The sequence below is a fragment of the Lolium rigidum genome, chromosome 4 (genome assembly GCF_022539505.1).
Source record: "Lolium rigidum isolate FL_2022 chromosome 4, APGP_CSIRO_Lrig_0.1, whole genome shotgun sequence".
Taxonomy (NCBI): Eukaryota; Viridiplantae; Streptophyta; class Magnoliopsida; order Poales; family Poaceae; genus Lolium; species Lolium rigidum.
This window is the reverse complement of record NC_061511.1, coordinates 231,070,442-231,081,116: the sequence shown is the minus strand read 5'-3', so window position 1 is coordinate 231,081,116 and position 10,675 is coordinate 231,070,442.

Sequence of the window (10,675 nt, the reverse complement as noted above, 5' to 3'; positions counted from 1 at the left end):
TAAATATGAACATTGAATTGTGGAGCTTGTTAACTCCGGCATTGAGGGTTCGTGTAATCCTACGCAATGTGTTCATCATCCAACAAGAGTGTAGAGTATGCATTTATCTATTCTCGTTATGTGATCAAAGTTGAGAGTGTCCACTAGTGAAAGTCTAATCCCTAGGCCTTGTTCCTAAATATCGCTATCGCTGCTTGTTTACTGTTTTACCTGCGTTACTACCGCTGCGTTACTACCGCTTGTTTACTCGTCCCGGGCAAAGCTATTTTCCGGCACCGTTGCTACTCGCTCATACTTATTCATACCACCTGTATTTCACTATCTCTTCGTCGAACTAGTACACCTATTAGGTGTGTTGGGGACACAAGAGACTTCTTGCTTTGTGGTTGCAGGGTTGCATGAGAGGGATATCTTTGACCTCTTCCTCCCTGAGTTCGATAAACCTTGGGTGATCCACTTAAGGGAAACTTGCTGCTGTTCTACAAACCTCTGCTCTTGGAGGCCCAACACTGTCTACAGGAAAAGGAGGGGGCGTAGACATCAGTCGGCGATTTGGTCCTACGGCTCAACCAGCAAAGTACTGAAAAGCTCGAGTCACCATGGTTGGGACCTTACGTCGTCACAGAAGTCATCGACGGAGGAGCGTACAGGATCAAGGACAAGAAGACAGGGGCTCCCGAGAAAAATCCCTGGAATGTGGCGCAGCTCAGGCGGTTCTACGCTTAGAGTCGAAATATAGTCCTCCTCTGCAAAAATACAATGTACTGAAACGCCCGCGAGTTTTCAGACACACTCTTTTCCTTTTCGGGGCACCGAGTGGGGCCGGAAAGGTTTTTAATGAGGCGGGCTCGCGGTGCTGCAATATAATAAAGATAGTGGAGATATACTTCTTATTCTTCGACACGCTCGGGGGCTCAATGCCTTCAAGTTACAAAAAATATACAATATAGATAAACTAGACTTACCGAAATATTTCGCCTTGGTACAAGAATACCTCGCCAAATAGAACATCGGAAGCTAACAAATATAAATATAGTGTACTCGTCAAAATGTTATTGCTTTGGTCTGAAAACCTCGCAACAAAAATATAGAACGTCACCACCAAGACACTCGGGGGCTCGTGCCCATTGATAGCAAAATATATATACCTTCTCGCAATAAGAGAAAAATCTTCGGGATAACAAAACAGTATAAGCTCCAGCCAAAGGCTCGGGGGCTCGACGATCAAAAATAGAAACAATACATACTTACAGAGTTGACAGCTTTACAATATAGATCATGTTTACAAAGACGTATCAATGGTGAAACTACAGCACGAAAAAGGAAAAAACCCTCAATGGATACCTAGCACATGGTCGATGGTTATTCGTTCATTGGAAGGACGAGTACTATGCTCGGCATAGCTACCCTTCACAAAGACCTCAGCGTCCATCCGAAGAAGTTCATCCATCATATCTTCGGCTACAGGAGTCACCAGATCATCAATCTTGCCCATGTTTCTCTTTTTCTTCGACATTTTAGCCGTGCACGTGGGAACAATTTGATTCATGGGCAATTTTGGATAGCAAATCTTTATCATCATCATAGCAAACCTTGCGCCAGCAGAGAGTTGAGCCCGCACAAAGCCATGGATTCGAGGAGCATCTTGAAATTTTTTCCATTAATGCAGGAAGAGTTTCTGGCATCTTGTTGCGAGGGAACATGGTTCCATAAACTAAAAATAAAGTCTTCGTACAGAAGTCAAGGAAGTCACGGACCTGAGCCGCGCGATCTTGGAATCTGACAATTTGGCGGGTACGCTCAGGAGTAACCCAAAAGTTAGAACCATGTTGTGCAGCCAGTCTGAGCAGAACATTGGCTCGAGCTTCAACACGTTGATCTTCGGCAGCAGTATCCAAAAATGAGCCTGGTACAACAAATAAATTGACAAGGAAGGAAAAATAGCAAAATAACATCCAGCATGGTTATGAACAGGAAACATACCTGTCATGTCCAGGTCAGGCGTCACCAATAGCTGAAGCATATAATTTTCTCGAGAAGAAGCTTCGGTAGCCTCAAGCAATGAAGCAAGCATCCTTTGCAGCAATCGCTTCTTTTGCCTCGTTGAAGAGCAATATTCTCTCTCTCGGATGCTTGTCGAGATTGTTCCATCATCGCAAGAGTTTGTTTCTTCATGGATTGGAGTTGTTGGCGCAATTCTTGCAAATCTTGCGACAAATGTTGTCTTGAAGAACCTTCGATGAGGTTATCATTGACTAGTGTTTTCTTCGAGAAGGAGGAAGCAGGAGAAGTATCGGCAGAATGAGGATTGGCAGAGTAGTTATCAAATATTAACTGGAAAAGAAAATTCCAATATCAAAGGATTGCACAAAACAGAATTCCATTAATCTTCAAGAAATTTACATGGATATTACAGAAGGAGTTCTTCAAAAGGACTACTAAGGTAATTGTCGCCAAAGCTAATGTGGCGACAATAGCTAAAGAAACAGGAAAAATAAAAAGAAGGGGCATTCAACTAGACCTCCGGCTTTGATGAGCTAGGAGTTGAAGATGGCTTGATCCCGAGATAGGACAGGATTTTCCTCGTGTTGGGCTTTGCCGCCTTGATCAACGATCGCCATTTTGTTTGCTCTATCTGTTCTGTGTCGCCTACTTTCGTCCAGTCGATAGTTTGTTGGCTATCAGCAACCAAGGCAACAGTGCTTTCGACAGTAATCTTCATGTTCTCCTGGCGCATCTTCAGTCCAAGATCCTCTGGTGGATTGAAGTCCTTGGCAAGAGCAAGGAAAGTCTTGGGTTCCGCTTTCTTCGGGAAGAAATAGGGGAACAGCCGTAACAACCCTGCGTCAGTCTGTTCAATGCCTTCGCGAACTTCGGTTCCATGAAACTCAAGGACAGAGAGCGCATCAAGAAGAGGATCGTTGTCGGGATCTTCAAGCTCAAATTCTTGGTTTGTTCTACCTGTCGCAGAAAATATATGTTGGTCGACAGTAAATAAAAAAAAAGAATGGATCGACAAAATTACCAACAAAGCGCCGATTCTGCGTGTTCAAGCGCTTGATGATCGCCTTTTCACGAGTAGCCTGCGCGGCTTTGTGCTCGTTCAAAGCAGTTTCGGCATCATCAAGTCTTTTTTGTAGATCTTTGACACCAGCAGCTTCTGCCTTGGCCTTATCAGCTTCCGCTTTAGCCTTGCTAGCATCAAGTTCAGCCTTCTTGCGAGCCGCTTCACTTTGCTCTAATTTCTGAGCAAGCGTGTCGACAAGCTTGTTGGCTTCCGCAAGTTTTTCTGCCAAAATAGTCAAAGTTGCAACAAAACAGGAGCAAGAAGTTATAAACAAGGGCCAGCAAAGAATTATTACCTTCAGTCTTACAGGCATACTCACGGTACCCAATGAATTGGGCACCGATGCGAATAAGCTCTTTGATCATAGGCTGTCAAAGAAGGACAAAGAAAGAAAATGTCGGTATGGGAAAAATATGATGGCATAAAGAAGCAAACAGAGGAAATATAGACAATGACAAGAAAATTAAGAACTTACATCATCCAAGAGAGGGTTAGAGGAGCTACTCAATTGGAGAGTAGGCTCCGGGATTGTTTCAATCCTTGTCCTTTTCGGTGAAGGGACAAGGGGGCTTGAAGGAGGTGTAGGAGCGCCGACGTTTTGTTGAGGAGGCGAGGATTCCTCTCCTTCAACTGGCGTCTCCGAAACAACTAGAGTATGTGACGTACTCGTTCGAGCAGCCACATCAAAAGCTGGTACTTCTCCCTCATCATCACTGCGATTAAATGTTGGCAGCGTAAAAAACAAGATAGACAAAAATCTTCGAGTACAAGAAAAAAAAGATGACTTACGAACTGATGAGGGCCTCGAGGTATGGATCATAAGCTGCCTTCTGACGTGAAGGAACAGCTTCTTCGGCTTTGGAGGTGCCGGAATCTTCGACATCATTCCTTTTCCTTTTGTTCTTTGGAGAAACAGCAGGAGGAGGAGATTGTGCCGATGCAGTGCTTTCAGAAGACCTCGCAGATTTTTGAGAATCTGCGGGTGACGAGGGATCACCTCGCCAATATTTTCGAAATGGGGCATTGCCCAGCCTCTGCATCAATGTGATGCACATGGCTTTTCATTTATTTGAATGGTTCAAAAAAATTCAGAAGTTTACATCACGGATCAGAGATGGTTGAGACAAGTATCAACCATCGAAAAATGAATAAAAACACAGAATTATCCATTTTGTATCCTACTAGTGTGTCGCCACCCAGTAGCCTGGAAAAAGAAGTCCTGAGTAACCGTCAGCAGACGGTTGCACCCAATATCCATAGTCTCCCGCTGATCCTCCGGAAGATGGAAAGCCCATTGTTGGATCCAAGACGCCGCACGCCGTATAACCCGCAAAAAATTAGTTCCCTTTTGTCCGTTAAAAATTATGTCATTCCGGTTTGTCCAAATAGACCAAAGATACAGCAGATATGCCAATCCGTATTCTATTCTTATCCAATTTATGAACCCCATTAAGCCAATTACCAAACATATTAGTAATATTTGCAGGTGGGTGTATACCAAAAGTAAAATAAATCATTGGCCAAACAATTTTGGCAAATGGACATGATAAGAATAAGTGATTTATGGTTTCTGGCTCATTACAAAAACAACATTTAGTGCATCCATGCCAATTCCGTTTCACCAAATTGTCTTTTGTGAGCAGTACTTTATTGTTAAGAAACCACATAAAATTTTTGATCTTGAGAGGTATTTTTAATTTCCACAGATATTTGCGTAAAAAAGGAGTGTGACCATTCATTAAGTCAAGATACATTGATTTGACTGAAAATGTTCCGGAATCAGTAAGTTTCCAAACAAATTTATCCGGAGTGTTTGTCAACTGTACCATCATTAGCCGTTGACAAAGATTAATCCATTGATTCCATTTGTTTTCGTTAAAAGCCCTCCTAAAAGCAATATTAAGCGGATTTTGTGCCAACACAAGTAGCAACTAAAACATTCTTTCGCTGTACTATATTATACAACGCCGGATATTGCTGTGCTAAAGAAGTGTCTCCTAGCCAAATGTCCTCCCAAAACCGTGTATCGGATCCGTTCCCCACTTTAAAAAAGCCCCTACTAAAAAAATCATCTTTCACACGCATAAGACCTTTCCAAAATGGAGAATCAGTAGGTTTCCCCTCAACATGTGCTAACGTTTGGTTTTTCAAATATTTATTAGAAAGAAGTTGCTGCCACATTCCCTCCTCAGTGAGAATTTTAAATAACCATTTGCTTAGCAAACATTTGTTTTTAAGTTCAAGAACTTCAATACCTAACCCTCCTTGGTCTTTAGGTCTACAAACCATACTCCATTTTGTAAGCCTATATTTCTTCTTCGTTTCATCCGTTTGCCAAAAAAACTTGAGCGGTAGAAATCCAAACGTTTTCCGACCCCTACAGGAATCTCAAGGAATGACAACATGAACATTGGCAAACTCGTCAAAACTGAATTGATTAAGATTAACCGATCACCGTAGGATAGTAGTTTACTTCGCCAAGTCCCTAATTTTGCCCCAAAACGGCTCTCGATAGGATTCCATTCGGAATTTCTAAGTTTCCGATAATGCACAGGAATACCGAGATATCTTATCGGTAAGGACCCAGCCTCACACCCAAAGATTTGTCTATAATCCTGTTCCTTTTCTTTAGCCTTCCCAAAACAGAATATCTCACTTTTATGGAAGTTAATTTTCAATCCGGACAATTGCTCAAACATCGAAAGGATTAATTTCATATTTACGGCCTTTTCAACATCATGTTCCAAGAATAATATTGTGTCATCCGCATATTGGAGTATCGATACTCCCCCATCAACCAAATGAGGAATAAGACTCCCTACATGACCCTCTTCTTTCGCACGAGAAATTAAGATGGCAAGAACATCGGCGACAATATTGAAAAGAATTGGAGAAAAAGGGTCACCTTGTCTCAATCCTTTCCTAGTTTGGAAATTGTGTCCAACATCGTCATTAACCTTAATTCCGACACTACCTCCTTGGACAAAGTTTTTGATCAAATCACACCATTTGGGATCAAAGCCTTTCATCCTTAGAACTTGTTGGAGGAATGGCCATTTAACTTTGTCGTAAGCCTTCTCAAAGTCAATTTTGAAAAGAACTCCGTCTAACTTTTTCCGATTAATTTCATGAACAGCTTCATGTAGGACAACTACTCCCTCAAGGATATGGCGTCCCGGCATGAAAGCCGTCTGTGTTGGCCTAACAACCTTGTGAATTATCTGAGAGATTCGAATAGTAGCTACCTTAGTAAAAAATTTGAAACTCACATTAAGGAGGCAAATAGGCCGATATTGTTGTATCTGGATCGCATTTTCTTTTTTAGGTAATAACGTGATGACACCGAAATTAAGTTTATACAGAGGTAATTGGCCCATATGTAATTGTGTAAATAAGGCCATCAGGTCATCCTTAATTATACTCCAAGATTTTTGGTAAAACTCCTACGTATTGTAGACTAGGGTTTCGGGAGAGAGCGACGATGGAGATTCCGGGAGCGAGATTAGGCACACGACGTACCCAGCTTCGGGTCCCCTCGGTGGAGGATCCCTACGTGCTGCTAGCAATCCACTATATGATCATATGTATGTTTACAGGGTGTCGCCATAGGCGGAGCTATGCTGTCTATCTGTTGTCTATCTTCTGTCTATATTTGGTGAAGCCATTGAGGATGAAGCCACAGACAATAATATACGAAGAGATGAAGTATTTGAGATGAATCCATATTTGAAGATTATGCCATTAAATATAGAGCATATATTGAAGATAAATCCGTCGATATCATAGAGAATGAATCCATTGGCCCAAAATATCCAGTAATAACCATAGAAGATGAATCCGCTGGTGTCATAGAGGATGAATCCATTGACCCGAAGAAATCAGTAATAACCATAGAAGATGAATCCGTTGATATTATAGAAGATGAATCCATTGACCCGAAGAAAATAGATCCAGTAATAATCACAGAAGATGAATCCACTGACCCAGAAAAGTATCGGGTAATATTTGTATAAGAGTAAACCAGTGATAACCCGAAGAAAACCAATCCAGTAAGCCGAAGAAAACCAATCCATTAAGCCGAAGAAAATAAATCCAATGAGCCGAAAAAATCCACTAAGCCGAATAATTCTACTGAGCCGGAGAAAAAAATTCCACTGAGCCGGAGAAGATATGTCTAGAGCCGAAGAAAAGAAATTCACCAAGTACCCGAGTATATTTGTGGTAACGGAGTAATGGCACATAGCGATAATAGAAACCACCAAATAGCGATAATAGATGCCGCCAAATTGTTGATGAAGAAATAGCCGGAGAAGATATATCCAGAGCCGAAGAAAAGAAATTCACCAAGGAACCGAGTATATTTATGGTAACGAAGTAATGGCGCAGCCCCCGGGTATTTTGGGTGTAGCGAAAGTAAATAAATAGTTAAATCTTGGAAGATAAAAACTTAGCTTTAGTCGGGTGCAAGTCGTGCCGCGAACGCAGTCTGTAGTTGTGCGGCGCCTGGCCAGAAGTAGTGGATGTGGCTGATATAGTCGATGAAGAGGATGTAATCGATCCGACGGATCCACGACGGATGACCCCCCAAGTATGACGAGTGTGCCATGGCGGGCGTGGTCGACCGACCAGTCGAAGTTTTGTTTCAATCTGCAGTTATCTTGTAGTGCGCAAATCCGCGCGCAAATAATAACACGAGCTAAAAAATATTTTACAAAATAAATTTTGCGTAATTGAAAATATAGCACCTGATTGTCGGGTACCGCAGCGATGCAGATGGTGCCGGTATGGTAATATTCGCATTTGATGACTTCTTTGGAGCCGATGGTGACGCAGGTTTCTTCAGACTCGGCGTCCGCGGCGAAGGTGATCGTGGTGAAATTGAAATATATTTCCTCTTGTCCATACGACTTGCTGGCGTCTGAATCATCATCCTTGACTTAACGTGAGCATATGTTGCTTTTTTTTTCTAGACCTTGATCCTTCCTTCGGTAATTGTTTCCTGGACCTTGATCCTTCCTTCGGTAATTGCTTCTTGATGTGTAGCACTTGATGTGAAATCCTTCCTTCGGTAATTGCTTCTTGATGTGTAGCACTCGATGTGAAATCCTTCCTTCAGTAATTACTTCTTGATGTGTAGCACTCGATGTAAAATAAGCGGTAGCAAAATCGATCTGGTACTTGCCCCTGATGACGTGGCGTATGCTGCTTGATTGTCGTTGGCTGCCTTGGAGCTTGACCCGTCTACCAGATCGGTCTTGTTGATTGATTTTGGCGACTCAGCTTGAGGCCGACGGAAAAAAAAAAGTTGCGCTGCAGCGTAGAAATTTCACAGATTTGATGTTCCGCGCCCGCACGCACGGACGATTTTAGCCGAAGCTTCCGCGAAGTGGTTGTCGTTTGTTGATGGAGACACAGCCGATTAGAACGTGATCCATATGTTGTCGATATTGAGAGATCCCGCCCGGATCACAAAATCCAGTCGCCGCGATTCCCACAGACGGCGCCAATTGACGAGGGATCACCTCGCCAATGCCTACGTATTGTAGATTAGGGTTTCGGGAGAGAGCGACGATGGAGATTCCGGGAGCGAGATTAGGCACACGACGTACCCAGCTTCGGGTCCCCTCGGTGGAGGATCCCTACGTGCTGCTAGCAATCCACTATATGATCATATGTATGTTTACAGGGTGTCGCCATAGGCGGAGCTATGCTGTCTATCTGTTGTCTATCTTCTGTCTATATGTTGGCATCTCTATTTCGGGTGCCCTGGCTAGCTTTATATATGCAACCAGCCTAGGGTTTTACAAGAGTCCTAGTCGACTACTTCTTCGGGTTGCCTTGTTGGGCTTTCTCCATATTGGGTCTTCTCCATATTGGGCCGAGCCAGGTATACTAATAATGGGTACCCGAAGGGTATGCCCATGTCAGCGGGTTCATTCACAAAAGAGGGGGCATCTTGGTTGTCGTCGGTGACAATGGCCCTTTCCTCGACTTCTCCACCTTTAGGAAGGGGAGGAAGCGAGACAAGATTTGGATGGTTCTATACAAAAACAGGGGAAGATGTCAAAAAAGGAGATACAAAAATATAGCAAGGCAATAACAAATCAATCGACAAATTTTACCTTGGGAAGCGCATTGGTGGCGCTGTACGGTTTTACACGACAAGAAGAAGGGACAGAATCTTTTTTTGCTGAGAGAGGAGATTTTTCGGACAAGCTTTTCTAAATCCTTGACCTCCAAATCCGCTGACAACCGATCCGCGTCCTCGTCGCCGACGATACTTCCGGAGAGGGTATTTGCGAGCCCGAAGAGGCTGCACTCGGTTCTAAGAAAATACGCCGTGATTTGGATACTTGACAATTCTTTGCCGCGAGTATTTTGCAACTCATGTATGCGAGTCATCAAGGCCTCTCGTCGATATTTTTCTTCCTCGGTAGCCTCTGCATCCCAGGAGCGGCGGCGAAGGATTTTCTCGGCACCATCGAAAGGAGGGATGTTGTCTTCAGCACATCCATGGTTCTCCTCCTGAATGTACAACCACTTCTTGCGCCACCCTTGAACTGAGTCAGGGAGTTTGACGTCGAAATAATCGACTGTGGGGCGAACAGAAATAACAACGCCGCCTATATTATAGGCGACATTGGGAGAGCCATTGCGGCGACAAAAGAAAATGCGCTTCCATAGCGCCCGGCTAGGGCCGGACGCCAAGGAAGGCCTCACAGAGGGTGATGAAAATGGAGATATGGAGAATAGAGTTGGGCGTGAGGTGGTGAAGTTGAAGACCATAAACAAAAAGCAATCCACGGAGGAAAGGATGAATGGGGGCGGAAAGACCGCGGATGAGATGGTCGACGAAACTTACCCGATACCCCATTGGAGGGGTTGGGTAGCTTTCTTCACTAGGGAAGCACAGCGCCTTGGGCTTCTTGCTAATCCCCAGCCTTCTTCAAGAGATTGATGTCCCGGGTGGAAATTTTGGACCTTTCCCACTCCGCGCTTCCCGGATCTGCGGCAGCCATTGACGATTCAGGCGTGCTGTGCTTGATCAACCGACGCGGTGGCATCAACAATGGCGCAGGAATGCAGCTTGGAGAAGATGAGCTTAGGAAGTTGTGGGGCGCAGGAGGAGGTTTTGTAGAGAAGAGCAGGAGAACGGCGCGAGCGGAAGTGCTCGAGGAAGAAGAAGGAGATCTTATATAGAGGTGCGGCGAAGCGGCGGACCGTTAGATGGAAAAAGTGTGTGGCAGATGATAACCACGTGGAAACAAGGGTAAAAAAGTATTTTAACACTGGAGAAGTTACGGTACGTGCGCCAGGAAAAGCGGAGGACGTGTGTCCCCCACCTACACGACGTGTCAAGATAATGGATAATTTGGGCCCGCAAGGCAGCGGGAGAAAACTTCTCGCGATTTTCGGACTCACAATCGTGGCTATTGTCAGCAATAACGTCACCTTGGCGTACGTAAAAATTCGATTCAACAGCTGCATAAAAAGGCGACATGCAAAAATATTGGAGAGCCTTTGATCAAATACAAGTTTTTGATCAAATGCTTGGGGGCTACTTTGAAAAAATGAAAAGATCAAGAAAGACAAAATAGAAATGGCGTG